This window comes from Canis lupus, chromosome 8, assembly GCF_048164855.1.
Source record: "Canis lupus baileyi chromosome 8, mCanLup2.hap1, whole genome shotgun sequence".
Lineage (NCBI taxonomy): Eukaryota > Metazoa > Chordata > Mammalia > Carnivora > Canidae > Canis > Canis lupus.
Genome location: NC_132845.1, coordinates 14364803 through 14381177, shown reverse-complemented (window position 1 = coordinate 14381177; position 16375 = coordinate 14364803). Strand labels below are relative to the sequence as shown.

The 16375-nt window shown below is 41.9% G+C and overlaps 1 protein-coding gene across 8 annotated transcripts in view; it reads left to right on the top strand.

Annotated features, from left to right (window-relative positions):
- Positions 1 to 16375, top strand: part of SSX2IP (SSX family member 2 interacting protein) — a 120084-nt gene that overhangs the window by 78240 nt on the left and 25469 nt on the right. For 3 of the 8 annotated variants that reach the window (XM_072834288.1, XM_072834287.1, XM_072834281.1), the window contains exon 1: positions 354 to 509. The exons of 2 other annotated variants lie outside the window; for them this stretch is intronic. The gene's annotated coding sequence lies outside the window, so the exon portion shown is untranslated. Of the gene's footprint in view, positions 1 to 190; positions 279 to 353; positions 510 to 14645; positions 14794 to 16375 lie in introns of those variants that run through there. 3 more of the 8 variants (XM_072834283.1, XM_072834290.1, XM_072834282.1) reach the window with 3 other exon arrangements.

Below are 16375 nucleotides of genomic sequence, written 5' to 3'. Positions count from 1 at the left end.
AATGCAGGCCGCGGTTGTTCATCGCCTAGCAACTGGCGGAGCCAATGGGAGGCGGCGGGGCCTGCGGCGCGGGCGGCGCGGGGGCGGGGTGGGAACCTTGCGGACCTGCCGCGGCGGGGGGCGGCCCGAGGGGCGGGGCGGAGCCGGGCCGGGGGCGGGGGCGGGGCCGGAGCCCGGGGCGGGGCGGGGCGGGCGCTGCGGGCGCTGCGGGCCCCCGGGCTGCGCGAGCCGGGCTGGGACAGCGCGCCGCGTCCCCGCCGCCCTCGGGGGCCGTGACGGTGAGAGCCCGCCCCCGCGACGGGGATTGTGACGCGGCCGCCCGCAGAGGGGCGGGGGCGCCGGCGGGCCTGGGGCGGGCGCCGGCGGGGAGCCGAGGGCGGGCGCGGAGGTGAGCGCCGGCACCTGGCTCGGCGCCCCGCTGCTGGGCGAGAGGCTCGGCGCGGCCGTTGGGGCCGTTGGAGGAGGCGGGCGAGCCCTGACCCCGGCCTGCCTGCAGGCGGCGGCGGGAGGTAGGTGGCGGCTCGGGACCCGGAGCCCAGAGCCTTGCGAGGGATGGAGAGCGGCCGGCGCCCGGCGGGGAGGCGGGGAGGCCGGCGCGGGCTGTGCGCTGCGGGGCTTGGTGGGGCGAGCGGCGAGGGGCGAGGGGCAGCCCCTAGAATGAGTTGCGGAGGGGCCCGCGGCCGCCGCAGGGGAGAGAGAGAGCTGGTTAAAAGTCAAGGGGAAGAGCTTACATCATCTAAAAGGCAGGCAAGTGTGGAAATGTTCTGGTGGAGAATCTCTGCGGTAAAGAACGGTAAACCGAATCGTGAGCTCCCTGTCCCCGCTTTCGAGCCTCTGCTGATGGGCCTGTTTTGCAAGTCACTTGGGCCCAGGAAATGGAACCTGCTAAATAATTTGTTCTTAGCACATGTAACGTGAGGGTCTTTAGATCGCTCCCGCATTTCAAGGCGGGGGGGGGGGGGCATGGTTGTGATTGCCGGAATGTCCTCTTGCAATGCTGCCGCCGATGTAGTTCTTGCGGAATCTGAGAGGACGGAGATTTCCCTTTGGGGGTGGGGAGCATCGTGGGGAGGGGATTAGGAGGAGAACTCCTCCAAGAGTGGATCCCAAGTGTTAAGAGTGGAAGCCACCTGGAGTTTGAAATTGCTGGGCTTCCCTAACAACACAGATGAGAGTCTGTCTCTAGAGTTGGTTGTGAATGATGGATGCCTGGGAACATTGCGTGGCTTTGGAGGGATTGGTTTCCTCTTTAGGTAGAGGAAAATTCTGGTAGCCTTGATCCTGAACTGAAAGGTAGGTGTGACTTGACACATTTAAGAGACTAAATGAAATTTGAAAAGAATGAGCGACCTGGAGACAGACCAAAATGCCTTTGGAGTTCAACTTTAAGTCAAGGTATCTTGAAATTTAGAAGAAGTTAAAGGTAGATTTATGAACTTGGATTCAGTCAGCAAAAGTTAATCCATTCAAAGGCCTCTCTCTCCCAGAGCTATCATATAACACATATAACATATAACAGCCTTCAAAGGGCAGCCCAGGTGGCTCAGCGGTTTAGTGCCACCTTCAGCCCAGGGCCTGATCCTGGAGACCCGGGATCAAGTCCCACATCAGGCTCCCTGCATGGAGCCTGCTTCTCTCTCTCCCTCTCTCTCTGTGTCTCTCATGAATAAATAAATAAAAAAAAAATAACAGCCTTCAAAGGCCTAGGAAGTTTAGGTTATTCATTCGGACTAAACGAGCAAAAGCTAATGGCCAGTGTGCCCTATGGTCTGCTTGCTGTGAGTGAAAGTTCCTCAAACAGAATGGTTCTCTGAAAGAATTAGCAGCTGATGGTGAAAATGAAGGCTCTTTGGGTGAGTTGTAGGGCCTCTTCAGCTAGGTCGTCTTATCCCTTCCTTCCCTTCTCTTTCCCCGTCTGTACAATGAAGATAAAAAAAGCCTCGGCATTAAGTAACATGGGTAGAGCAGCTTGAAGATGACTGCAAAGACTGTTATTGTAGGATGAAATGTGAAGATCTCCTCCTAACACATTGTGCCTTGTGACAAGACTTGTTAAAGCACATTCCCTTCCAGACATGCCGAGGCGCTGTATGAGAATCTACATCGTTAACTGTTCAGATGATTTGTGAAAAGCCTGAAGGCCAACACAGAGAATATATTCTTGGCTTCTCCAAAAACCTGACCTAGACGCTCTTTGACAAGCTGGATATGACACAGGTTTTTATTAAGGTGGACATTTGAGTGTCTTCTGTGTAGCATGCACCTACATATAAAAAAGTGAAAGATGCTGCTTGAGAATTGTGTGGTTTTAATTCACTTCACATTCTTAAATTGGAGCCATTTCAAAGCTTTTTAAGTGATTTTTTTTTTGTATCTTTTACAATAATTGTGAATATGTCTTATTGGTTTGACTATTTGCTCAGGACAAAGGCTTTTGATACTCTGAGGGGCTTTTTTGTGTCTTTGGTGATGGTGATTATGATTAGCTGGTAATGAAGGTACATGCTCATCTTGAATTCACAAGTTAATGAGGTGAGATGGACTAGAGAAGTACGCTCCTCATTATTGCTAATGGAAAACAACCTAAAGTCTTTACTCTCTTGATAGCAGGTCAATGGTATTCATGGTACCAACAGATGTTCCGAATTATGCTTTAATAAACACTTTACCAAGCTGCTGCTTGCCAGGCCTGAAGAGAAACAAGATGAGTGTTCCTTGACGAGTTTGTTTTTAGGAAATTAACAGTGTAGTAAGGGAGAGAGCAAAAATAGAAAATGAAAATTGCAAATATGAGAAGGCTTTAGAAAGGAGAATTCCAGCTGTGTTCTGATGAAAGAAAAGGAATTGACCTGATAAGTGCATGGTGTCATGTTCTGCCCAATATACTGTTGAGGAAGTACCGGTGGATTGGTTGTTGGAGCCAGGTACAGTATATTAGTGATAAGGTTGGAGAACGGGCCTGTGACCTTTGACCAGTAGGTGCTAGGGAACCTTTAAATGGTATTATTCAGGGGAATTATATTTGATTTTTTTTTGAAGGGTATTTCCACCAAAGTCAGTAATTTAAGATTAGGGGAATAGGGATGCAAAGGTAAGTAAGTTACCGCTCCAATTTCAAGCAACTTGCAATGTGGTAAGAGAAATAACAAAATTATAAAGGCAGTACAAAATCTAAGTGTCTTAAGGGCCATTAAAAAAAAAAAAAAGTCAGGTTCCAGCAGTGTAGGATTCTGAGATGAGAAAAGACAGAACCTGTCTTCCAAGTTAAAAATAAGTTTTTAAATAAAAATTAAACTACAGCCAGTTAGCCAGTAATATTAACACTGCTCCTCTATTAACTCTTGAGTTGCTAGTGGATCTGTGAGCATCTAATAAAGCCTCTCCACATTTAAAGAAGTCTGTTCTCACATGTGAAACCGCTTCTTGAGCAAATTATTTATTGTCTCCTTATTTGCTGATTACTTTTCTAAAATCCAGTTTTCATTTTTACTCTTCAGGGTTGTAAAGTCCGTCATTGCCAAATCCACCATATTTTTCTCTTCAGATCTTGTTCTTTCATGGCATTTGCTGCTGTTCATCACCCCCTCTAAAGTTTCTTATCCCTTGGCTTTCCTACAGTCCACCCCAGTTTTTATCTCCTATATCCAGGTCCCCTTCACTCACCTGCTACATGTTGATGTTTTTTAGGGTTCTTTCTGCTACCGTTTTTTTTCTCTATGAATTCAACTACTACCTACATGCTAATGACTCACAAAGCTGCCGTGATTTCTTTGATCTCCAAACCCTAGAGTTTATCCCCTTTTGAAAGTCCTATGAGGGCATCTCTAAACCCAGGACGTTCTACACTGAGCTCATTATCATTACATACTTAACCAAACCCAATTTTATTAATCTTACTCCTCTCTTTTTATCTAAGAGACTTAATCTGTCTAGTACCAAAGACCAATTTCTACATGAGAGAATATAACATACCTCCCTTTTGTATATTTATCAGCATGTTTGTCAGTCCCAACTACTGAAGTATTTATTTGTCCTTCACAATTCTCATTGTCTTGGCTAAGTCCATCAGCCAGGCCCTGACCATTAGTTGCCTTAGTTAGGTATAATATTTTTGTGCCAAGGCTGCTGAAAATGGAACCTTAGTGTTTTGGAAACATCATGGTGGGAGAAGGTTGATAGAAGAGTATTGCTCTGAAGGAATCACAGCACTACATATGAATTTAAAATCATGTATAGAGTTTAATGAGTAGCCAGTAGCCAGTACAAAATGCCATTGCATATGCTTTTTATCTGAGAGTTAGTCTAGGTTATAAAGATCTCAGCCTTGAGTTTGTCCTTTGTCCAGTAGATTATTTGCTTTTCTGTACTTTCCTATCTAAAAGTTGGCACCTTCAACATTCTTTTATTCCATATCCAAGTTTTAGAAATATCCCTACACCTAAGATGTAGACTATAAATGCAAGAAGACATCCTAGAAATCATCAATAAATATACCCCATCATCAGCTGTTATTTTTTAAAAAAATATTTATTTATTCACAAGAGACAGAGAGGCAGAGATGTAGGCAGAGGGAGAAGCAGGCTCCATGCAGGGAGCCCAATGTGGGACTCGATCCCGGGTCTCCAGGATCACACCCTGGGCCGAAGGAGGTGCTAAACCGCTGAGCCACCCAGGGATCCCCCAGCTGTTATTTTATAATGAGGAGATGAGCCCACAGAATTTATATCTTTTACTTGGGATACTTGTTGAAAGTCAAGAGGAGGCCAGGATCTGTGAGGTTTGGGGACCAAAAATAGCTAGTTTTTATTCTTTCCGTATTATTAAATAGCTGGATTTTTATTCCTTCCTCTCAGGTTTGTAACTGGGCAAGTTACTTAAATCTTTCTGAGTCTCAGATTCTTCCATCAATAAAATAGTGTTCTATCTACTGCTCTGGGCCTGTTGTAAGGGTGGCATAGCTGACGACCCATGTCAACTGAGAATTGGTGTCTCCCACCGTTTCTTGTAATTAGTACAGGAGTTACAGTTCTTCCCTCCTTGTCTGTGGATCCTGTGCAGATCTGAATGACTTCATAGATCCTCTGAAACTACAGCCAGAACTGCTTGTTTTTGTACTTTTAAAGTGGGGAGAGTCACTGGCTTTAAATTCTGTGACCCAAAACAGTTTAGTCCCTGCCTTGGCAGGTGTCAGACTCAGGACTCATAGTGTCTCATAGCCAGACTGGGAAGACTTTAGAATTGTTTGATGTATATATTTTTTAATTTATTTTTTATTTAATTTATATTTTTAAGTTCTCAGAGAGAGCATGCACGTGTGCACACACACGAGTGTCGGGGAGATGGGCAGAGGCAGAGGGAGAAGCCTCAATCCCAGAACCCCGAGGTCATGACCTGAGCCAAAGGCAGCCACTTAACTGACTGAGACACTCAGGCACCCCTGTATTTAAAAAATAAAAAAAATAAAAAAAAAAGGACTTCAGGTACAAAGAATTAGCTATATTGCTTGGCTCAGGACACATTCTCATAATTGATCTATTAGTTTTATTTATTTGTTTTTTTAAAGATTTTATTTATTCAGAGAGAGCGAGAGAGAGAGAGAGAGAGAGAGAGAGAGGCAGAGACACAGGCAGAGGGAGAAGCAGGCTCCATGCAGGGAGCCCGATGTGGGACTCTATCCCGGGACTCCAGGATCACACCTCAGGCTGCAGGCGACGCTAAACCGCTGCACCACCGGGGCTGTCCTGATCTATTAGTTTTAATACGGAGTACCATCTAACATAAAGCTAGGACCTTGACGATGATCTCTGTGTGACCCTATGGGCCCATCCAGTCCATTTCCCCTCTTGTCTCACCTGAGGCAACTGTTTACTGAATCCTTTTTTTTTTTTCTTTAAGATTTTATTTGTTTGAGCAAGCGAGCGAGAGAGTGTTCAGGCTCCATCACATGACGCTAAACTAAGATCATGGCCCAAGCCAGAATCAAAGAGTCTGTTGCTTAACTGACAAAGCCACCCAGGCACCTCCTATTTACTGAATCTTATATCCATCATTCCCTTGGTATCTTTTAAAACATAGTTTTACTGCATCTATGAGTTTTCCAAACACATACACAGTTAAAAACTATGTTACATGCCCTGTTTTCTGATACATTTTTCACTTACTATAATGTTGAAATTCATCCACTCAGTATTGCTGGAAATTTCCTTTATATTGTGTGTCACTGCTGTTTTCTGATTGCTGCATCATACTCCGTTTTGCATATATGCCCCAGTTTATTTCTTCTCTTGTTGATGGGTGGGTTGCTTCCAGGGTTTTGCTCTTGTGCTACTTGGCATTTGTCAAGAGTGTCACTGTTTATGTTCATGCATCTTGGCACATAGATGCAAGAGTTTCTCTTCGATTTATACCTAGAAGTGAACTTCCAAGGTTGTAGAGTATGTGACTAGGATGTATGAATTTCACCTGCCAAATTTTTTTTTTTTTTTTGAGGGTTCTCTCCACCCTCCAAGGTTTAAGTAAGCCTTAGCCAAGCGTTCTCTAGGACTATTATTTTCAACCCTCATTTAGTTATTGGGAACACTTTTACATTATTTCTGAAATCTGTGCTGTAGCACCCTTAGGTAATAATTCCTTTTTGGTATTCCATATTCTAAACTGCAGAGTAGAGTACTAAGTTATACTGAAGCACAGTCTATAGAGTATAGCCATGTTCTCAAATTTGATGCATCAGAATTCCATGGGCGTTTTTGTTAAAACACTGATTTGTGGGTCCCACTCCCTGAGTTTCTGAATCTTTAGAGCTGGAGTGGGACTTGAGAATTTTCATTGTCAGCAAATGTTTTACTGGATCCTCTGATGGGTCATTTATGATACCTCATGGCAAAGCAGAGTACAAACTGTATGATGCCAGGCAAGTAGACCAGGAACTCAGTTTAGGTGGTGGGAGAGAAGTTTCATTACAGTGAGATCTTCACTGGAAAGTTGTTTTGTTTTGTTTTTTAAAGATTTTATTTATTTATTCATGAGAGACACAGAGAGAGAGGCAGAGACACAGGCAAAGGGAGAAGCGGGCTCTCTGCAGGAAGCCCGATGTGGGACTTGATCCCGGAACCTCGAGATCATGACCTGAACCACCCAGGTGTCCCTGTGCTGTAGAGGTTAATGCACAGTGACCTGGAAGCACAAACAGAAGGGAATGGCACTTCAGTGAAAGTCTGACAATTTGAGGTCTATATTCACTAGATTTTTCAAAAATAATTTTTTTGAATTGCTAGAACATTTAATTTTTTGTCTGCTCCTGTTTCATATCCCAATCACTCAGTTGGAATAATTACTATCTGATTGTAATTTTGTCTCAAGATGACTTGGTAGAAAAAATGAATACCTGTGTGTGTGTTCAGTTGGAAAAGCAGCTCACATACTGTGTATTCCCTCCTTTCCTACAATAAAGACAGTAGGGTGTAGTAGTTCAATGTGCTGGACTACTTGGGTTTGAATCTTGGCTTTGTCACATTCTTGCTGTGTGACCTCAGGCAAGAAAACTCTCTGGGTCTCAGTTTTGTCATCTGTAATGGGGCCAGATAACTGTTTGGGCTATTGTGAGATTAAATGAGTTAATACATGTAAAATGCTTTAAATTATTCCTAGTAAATTGTTTATGATTAATAAATTGTTATTGTTAGAATTCAGTAGAATCTCATTGGCTAAATGGTTGTCAAGACTGCACAGTGTTATAAAAATGTAAAGAAAATATTTTGGTATGAATAGCTCTACTCCATTTTAAGTCTCATGAAAAATGTAAAAAACAGGTAATAGACTAAAAATATTTTTAAAATCATCTAGTTCAACCTCCCCATTTTATGGATGTGGATACTGAAAAGGAGAGAAATGAGCAGCTCAGGGTTGCTCAGGAGATGATAGAAGAACCTTAGCCTCTGACACCTGGTCTAGTGCTCTGTCAATATCCTGTGCACCTTCCCTGAAGTAACAGTGCCCTGAAAAAAACAAACAATAAAAACGACTAATAATTTGTTTGGGGAGCCATGACCAAAACAGATGAAAACATTAGCAGTAGAAAGTCAACATATAATGAATTATTAGATGGCGTGGCATAAGTACGTACCTGTGTAACTTCATATGCTGCTCTCCTGAAGGAGAGAAATACACCTTGTTAGTTGCTTGAGTCATAGAAGGTGGGTAGAATAAGAACATTCTTCGTCTTTTTTTTTTTTTAAGACTTTATTTACTTATTCATGAGAGACACAGAGAGAGAGAGAGAGAGAGGCAGAGACACAGGCAGAGGGAGAAGCAGGCTCCATGCAGGGAGCCTGACATGGGACTCAACCACGGGTCTCCAGGATCACACCCTGAGCTGAAGGTGGCACTAAACTGCTGAGCCACCCAGGCTGCCCTAGGCACTGTATCTTAAGCATATTTCATACAGCCTTCAAAATATTGCCACAAACAACCAATGTGATGGATGTTATCATCCATTATATTGATGAAACTGTGAAGGTTCAGAGTTATGGGATAGTTCTAAATAGAGTCATGATTTGAACCCAGGCTTTTTATTTTTTTTATTTTTTATTTATTTTTTTTTTTTATGATAGTCACAGAGAGAGAGAGAGAGAGAGGCAGAGACACAGGCAGAGGGAGAAGCAGGCTCCATGCAGGGAGCCTGACGTGGGACTCCATCCCAGGACCCCGGGGTCACACCCTGAGCCAAAGGCAGAAGCTAAACCGCTAAACCACCCAGGCGTCCCAAGAACATTCTTCTCTGAAAAGATCTTAATAGTTATAAATCAAAGTCAGTCTTTCCCCTCTCTTCTACCAAGTTTAGGGTTATAATTAAATAAATACATAAAGAAAAAGATAAAGTCCCTTTTCTCACAAGTTTTTTTTTCTAGTTTTTTCTGTTCTTACACAAACTTGTGTCTTTATAGAGCAGAATTTATACCTATATGTACATACTCCTATAGTTTGGGTGGATTTTTTTTTTAAGACCAAATAAGATCATGTTAGATATTGTTCTGCAACTTTTTTTTTTTAACAAGATATCATGAAATCTTTCAAGTTACTAAAGTATCTAATAATAGCTAACATTTATGGAACACTTTCCATGTACCCAGGACCCTGTGTTAAGCCCTGCACTCGCATAAATTTAGTAAGATTATTAAATGTGTTACTTAGCCATATTATAATCCTTTGAGGCTAAAGACTCCTTTTTACTCTCCTTTTGCAAACAAGAGAAATGAAGTTCAGAGGTTTGTGTTCAGGGCCACTTGGTGGGTGGTGGAATTGGGGTTTGAAACCAGGTGGTCTGACTTTGGATCCTGTGCTTTTAACCGTTGCACCATACTGTTTCTCATACTGCAGCAGCAGTTGCTTCCAGGGTGTGTGTAAGAAGTTTAAAATACAGCATGTAGTTCCCTGCTCCCAGAGCTACTAAGAGGGTGGCTTTCTCATGGCAGATTCTGGCTTGGAGCTTCACTGAGATTGTATCCCTCAACCCAAAAGGACACACATGAAATATTTTGCCATGATTTGTGGCTTCACACTATCTTGTGTAGTCTTTGCCCAGTTGGAGTTAACGGGCTAGTGAGTGGTGGCTGTTGAAGGTTGGTGGTAGGAGTACAGCTTCCCGAACCCCTCATCCACAGAAGCAGCAGCATGTGTTGGTTAAGAGGATGGGTTGTAGAGTCTGGGGAGGGGGCAAGTAGCCTTTCTGTGCCTTGATGTCCTTATGTGTAAAAAGGAAATGATGTAGGATTGTTGTGAGGATCGGCTTCATCATATATGTAAAGCGTTGAAAACAGCGCCTGGCACATGTTTGTTAAATCAGTTCCCCACCTACATGGTACACTATGCTCAGTTCATCACCTGTTACCTCATTAAATACCTACAACCACCCTCCAAAGAAGATGGCGTCATCTTCCAGGTGAGGACACCAGCTCTGAGAGACTTGGTCAGGATGTGGGCTCAGCCTGTCTGGCTCAGGCCTGTGAGGCTGGCTGGCACTGTGCATGCTGTGCTCCCCAAGTGCCCGTCCTCAGAGCCGTGGACTCAACCAGAGGGGGCAGATGGTGAAGACAATGACACATTTTGAGTTTCAGCCAGTGAGTTGTTTATTCACATTTAAGTTATGAGGGATTTGTTTCTGTGGGAAAGTATACTGTTAAATTATGCCACTCAGATGAATTCGTTTAGATTTTAAATTTGCAAAAGGTAGATTTTTCTAAGAAGTTGCATTTAGTGAGTTTCTACACTGGACGCACACCTGAATGGTTTTGTGTAAGGCAGTGGGAGTATTTATAATGACATTAAGATCTCTAGTCTCCCTTGGAACAAAAATAGATGGGGGTACTAGTTTAAATAATCGTAATATATTTGCTTTTTGAGAGTAATAACATGTATTTAAAATATGGTGATAACAATTTTTAATTGCTATGACTGAATTTGTAAGATAGGACTAGTATTTAAAGTCAGTTTTAAGAATTTTATTTTCTTAGCCTGACAATTTGGTAACTCTAACTTTGTGAGATTTCAGCCAAGACTTTAGTAGTTAGCTCTTTGTGACAAATCCTGTGCAATATTTGGAAGCTTAGATGGTATAATGTTACTACTTTCCAGTATAATGAAAAGCTATTCTTTTCTGGCACTTGAAGTTTTAGAATTCTGATTAGGTAGGCAATTGTGCCTTCTCAAGTTTGAATTTCAAGTGAACTTGAAAAGAACACTTAAAATGTACTGTGTGAAGGAAATCTTGTAATCAAGATACTACTTATGTTTCTGCTGAGCTCTCTTTCAGTTGTTAGATGTGTTAGAGATTTGAGAGATTTTCTCTAAAGAACTCCTATCTTTTGCCTCTTCTCCATTTGCTGTTTTCCTTTACCCACCTTTGCTTGAGTGAGCATGTTGACTTGTCATCAGCTATTGAGTATTCTGTTAAGATTAGTGGAGAAACTACAGGACTGTGAAACATGTGGTACCTGAAAGTCTAGCTAGGAATGATGAAACAAATCAGAGAGTATATGGAGAACCAAGAGGAACTGTATGGAGGGGATGATGGTGGTGGTTGTTTTGGGCTTTGAAGAAGTATTAGTTTTGGGTTAGGGGAAAGAGGAAAGCACGGGTGGAGCACGCAGGCTAGAAGTCGGTGGACCATATGTGGGACACAGTTCATTTTATAAACGTTTACTTGAGCACCTGCTTTGTTTCAGGCACCGTTTGATACCACGAAGATCCCCACCTTGTAGGAAAGTTCATAACTTCCTGTAGAAGTTGATCAACCAGTGAGGGGAGGCATCCACCTGTAATAATATGGAGCGATTGTACTCCTGGGCGATATTGCCAGAAAGCTGATTGTTGCACTTGTAGTGTATGATGGCACTTTAGTTATGTTCCAGCTAGGGACATGTAAATTATGGAAAGGACTCAGAAATGCGTATATATATTTTTAAAAACTTGTATTAGCTACCTATTACTGAATAACTTCGCAGCTTAAAACACCAAACATTTATTTCCCAGTTTCTGTCAATCAGGAATCTGGGTGCAGTTTGTCTGGGTGCCTCTGGCTCAAGATCTCTCACTAGATTGTGATCAAGGTGTTGGCCAAGGTGGCAGTCATCAAGGTTTGACTGGGAGAGAATACTTCTAAACTCACTCCTGCGGCTCTGGGCAGCCTCCAGCTCCTCCCTGGCTGTTGGCTGGAGACGAGTTAGCCTTGCCGCATCAGCCTCCCATGAACCTGCTCACAATATCAAAGCTATCCAAGACACAGAAGGTCATAAATGATCCCAAGAGGAAGCCCGCCTTTTCATCACCTGAATTTGGAAGCCCCATCACCTCTTGCTGTTTCTGTTTGTTAGAATCTAGCCACTAAATCCAGCCCACAGCCAAGGAGCAGAGGCACCCGAAAGTATGTATACCAGGTAACAGGGGTAACTGCAAGTCGTTTTGGAGGCAGCGCACTCCCAGATTTTACAAGTGATTATTGTATATTGAGAACCCCCGGAATCTTTTGGTTAAAAGGAAGAGCAATAAGCAGCCAAGGAACTTTTCTGATGGAAGAGAGGAAAAAAAAAAAAAACAAAAACAAGCAGGTGTAATTACCCTTAACCATAAATGTTTTTATTAAACTCTATGAACTTTTAGTTTTGATGTTGTCTTAATGTTTTACCCTAGGATAGTAAATGGTAAGATGAGTTATCTTCGTTATTAAATATTATTATTATCTTAGTTAAATGGTAAGATGAGTTATCTTAGTTATTAGATAACTTAGAAAGTTATTAAACTTTCTATGGGACTGATCTCAGAAATGAGAATGAAAGGTATTTAAACCTTTTCAAAGCAAAGCATTTCTAATGAGAAAAAAATGCTATTTGTGGCATAGCAGAGAAGCTTACAATTATGCTTCAATTTAAGTAGTAAATAAGTTCTTTAAAGGATTGTATGCTCTGAGTGGAATAATTTCAGGTGAACTATGGAACTCATTCTTCTAAAGAAACTTGGTGGAAATCTTTTTTATTCTTATTTTAATCTTTTTTTAATTCTTATTTTAACTCTCTTTCTATAGAGGTTTGCATGGATAGTGTAGAAATGTTACGTGGTGATGGAGTGAAAACATTTTTGAAGACAGGTTTGTGTCCAGGCTTTTACAGCCAATTAGAAATGTGGCCTCAGGCAATCCTGTTCGCTTCCCTGAGACCAGGTTTTCTGTCTGTAATAGAAATATATCTGAAAGAAGTGCTTTGACACAATGATAGATTTATGAAACTCGTTAAAATCTTCTTTTTTCAGAAAGGGTACAATTATATTAAGTTCAAATATCTCACTACTTCCTAATTTTCTGTCAGGATTCTAACCTAGAAAGTGCTTAGGTAATTCTTAAGGTCTGTATAATCATTTTATCCAGGAAAGACCAGAGTACCCTTGCTTTTTTACACCTGAAATATGGCAATGCTATTTTGGCAACATACTAGGGAAGCCAAAGTAATTCTTCAGAAATAGTAAGGGAATGTTTTTACTGACATTATTGTGGTGCTACTGCAATTAGTAAACTTTCTGTTATGTAGACCCACTTACTGGAATGTACATTAAAAAATACTTGGAATCAAGGAAGTTTATTAAGTGCCCATATACATGTTATCCACCGGAAGGAGTAAAACTATTGACTCTCTGATTTAAAGACTAGAAGGAAGAACTCTTATAGATTACTTTATAGATTTTTTTCTTACTTTTTTTCAAGGTTATTCCTCAACAGTCTTGGATGAATGAAGTGAGTTTTACAGGTTGGCCAAATTATTTAATCTTCAAGCTTTGTTCATTAAATTCACTTGTGAGTTTGACCTGTCTTAGAATCTGGACAACTTCTCTCACCAGTGGTATAGAGAGAGATATGGGGGTTACAGATTACTTGAAACAAAATATGATTTACTGTTAGATTTTTCCCCTTTTCTGTAATGAAACTATAATAACACTTGTTATAACCAAGTTCTTGTATGACTTGTCATGGATGCTCATGGTCCAATATGTAATGCTTTGCTATGTCTTGCTTAATCTGTAATAGGGAACTTCATTGTGTGTTCCAGCACTCATCTTTAATGGAGTCCTTCTTGGCTGCTTTTGAAGCTTGTGACAGTATTAGGTTTATGCAAAGCAGAGATGGATGCTTCTGTTACCATTTTGCTTTTGAAACTAATGTTTATTTATTATAATATCTTTATAAACTAGTTTATAACCTTCAACAATGAGATCTGACTATGGTTGACCTAGAACAGAATAACTTGAATTAGTCTCCTGGTTTCAGTTTGAATATTGATTAATAGTCTGGTTGGATAACTTTTATCACAAGCCTCCTAGTGTATAATTTGGTGCATCATTGAACAGAAGAGAATACATAGAAACTTTTAGATTGTGTGAAACCATATACTGTTGGTAAGTTCTTTGTTTCATAGTGCTTCAAAGTGGAGTTTTGGTTTTCCTTGTGAACGTTTAACTAGATCTGAATATTTCACAGTTGTTTTTGTTTGTTTGTTTTTTGTTGTTATTTTAGTTAATGGGGCAGGGAGCAATTCACTGTCTAAACCTCTAGACGCTGGAAAGCTAAATTCACAGAGGAAGAATAACTGAAATTACAATTTTAAAGAATGGATGTGTGGTAGACATTTTGGCATTTGATCTTTTATATGAGGAGAAAAGGTACTTAAGACAATGTTGTGTCTTTCTTTTTTTTTTTAAGATTTTTATTTATTTATTCATGAGAGACATAGAAAGAGGCAGAGACAGAGGCAGAGGAGAAGCAGGCTCCATGCAGGGAGCCCGATGTGGGACTCGATCCTGAGACCCCAGGATCACGCCCTGGGCCGAAGGCAGATGCTCAACCACTGAGCCACCCAGGTGTCCCTGTTGTGTCTTACTGAAAAACAAACAAACAAACAAAAACAGGAACAAGAAGGGCTTGGGGAAATGCCCATTTCTGTTCTCTTCTGCTCTTGTCCCTCCCCTCAGCCTAACAATGACAAGGAATTAATCCCACTGCCTAATGTGTTTTTATGAGGATATCTGTCTCCATTTTCTAAGGTGTTCAACTTTTATTAAGAGCAACAGTGCCTTCTGTTATAGGTTTTGGAATCCTGTCATTTATAACAAACAGATCTGTGTCCAGATGATGGTGATGATGGCGATGACAATGAAGATAACTGATATTAATTCCCTGCGTCCCATATGCCAGGCCATGTGCTGAATACTTCTTTATGTGCATGATCTCACTTAATCCTCAGGAGAAACTATGAAGTAAGAGTCATTACTGTGGCACTTTACCAGTAAGGAAACTAGGGCTTGGAAAGGTTAAGTAACTTACCCAAGGTGAGCCAGGTTAGAGTAGATGGATTTATTGTCCCTTGCATTCTGTTTTGTAATGGCTACTATCTCTGAAAGCGAAAAGTAAAATCAGTGTCTTCGTTGGTGCAGACTCAACCTTTACTCTGCCATCCTGTTGCTGAAGGCACCCATATAAGGGCAGAGGGACGTGCAGAATAATTCAAGGTGCTCTTACCAAGGCACATGAGTAAAGAAATAGCAAAACCCGTGCCAGACCGGGTAGCCCCCTGTACATATGTGCATGTAATACAGCACACAGCATTGTTTGCGTTAGTATATGCTGTATGCTGCTCTATGACCTAGGAGTCATCCTTGACTTCTCTTTTGCCCATATTTTGTTCTGTCTTCAAGTCCTGAAGGTTCTATCTCCAGAACACATCCCTGATTTATGCACCTGTGTCTCCTTCTGCTGTTCGAGCTGTAGTATAAAACTGGTCGTCTTGCCTGAACTATTGCAGCGGCCTGCTACCTTCCAGCCTCCTCCCACTGTTGCCCAGCTGTAATCTACTCAGAAGGCAGAGTAGCTGAAGTGATCTTTTTCAAAGCCTAAAGAAGATCCTGTTGGCTTTTCTGCCTAAACTCCTTCAGGAGCTTTTCATTGCAACTTAGAGAAAATCCAGCTTCCTACCATCTGTCCTTGAGTACCACACTGGCCTTCTTTATGGTTTTCATACTTCCCAAGTTCATTTCCATCTGGGATCTTTGAACCTGCGGTTTCCTCTACCTGGGCTGCGCTCTGGTCATTGATCATATTGTGGTTGACTGTCATTTAGGTCTCAGTTCAAATGTCAGCATCTTGATGCAGCCTTCCTTGATGAATTTGGATAACCCCCTCCAGTACTCTCTCATGTTACTGTGTTTTGTTTTTTCTTTATAGTTCTCATCACTCTCTGTTATGCTAATTTATTGCCTAGCTGTCTATTTTCACCCCTACTAGAATGTGAACTTGAGAACAGGTCTTCCCCTGGGCCTAGAAGGGTGTGCCTGGCACGTAATAGCATAATTAAAAACCTATTGGGTGAATGAAAATTTTCATCTCACTTCAGTATCACATTATGACTATTTCTCCACCATCTTAAATATTCAGAATAGGGGTTGTGAACTCTTGATTCACAGACCAGATCTGGCCTAAAGACACATTTAATTTGGCTTATTAAAAAATGTTAGGAGTGTAACTTACATGCATTCAAGAGCATGGATCTTAAGTGGACAGCTTGGTGGCTGGTGCAGCCCTCTCTCTAGAGAGGCTCTCTCACATCCTCGTTCCGGCCATGCCCCCTTCTCTTAAAGTAGCTTTTAACGTTTACAAGTTGGGAGATTTCGTATAAAAATCCAGAATTTGGGATCCCTGGGTGGCGCAGCAGTTTGGCGCCCGCCTTTGGCCCAGGGCGCGATCCTGGAGACCCGGGATCGAATCCCACATCGGGCTCCCGGTGCATGGGGCCTGCTTCTCCCTCTGCCTATATCTCTGCCTCTCTCTCTCTCTCTCTCTCTC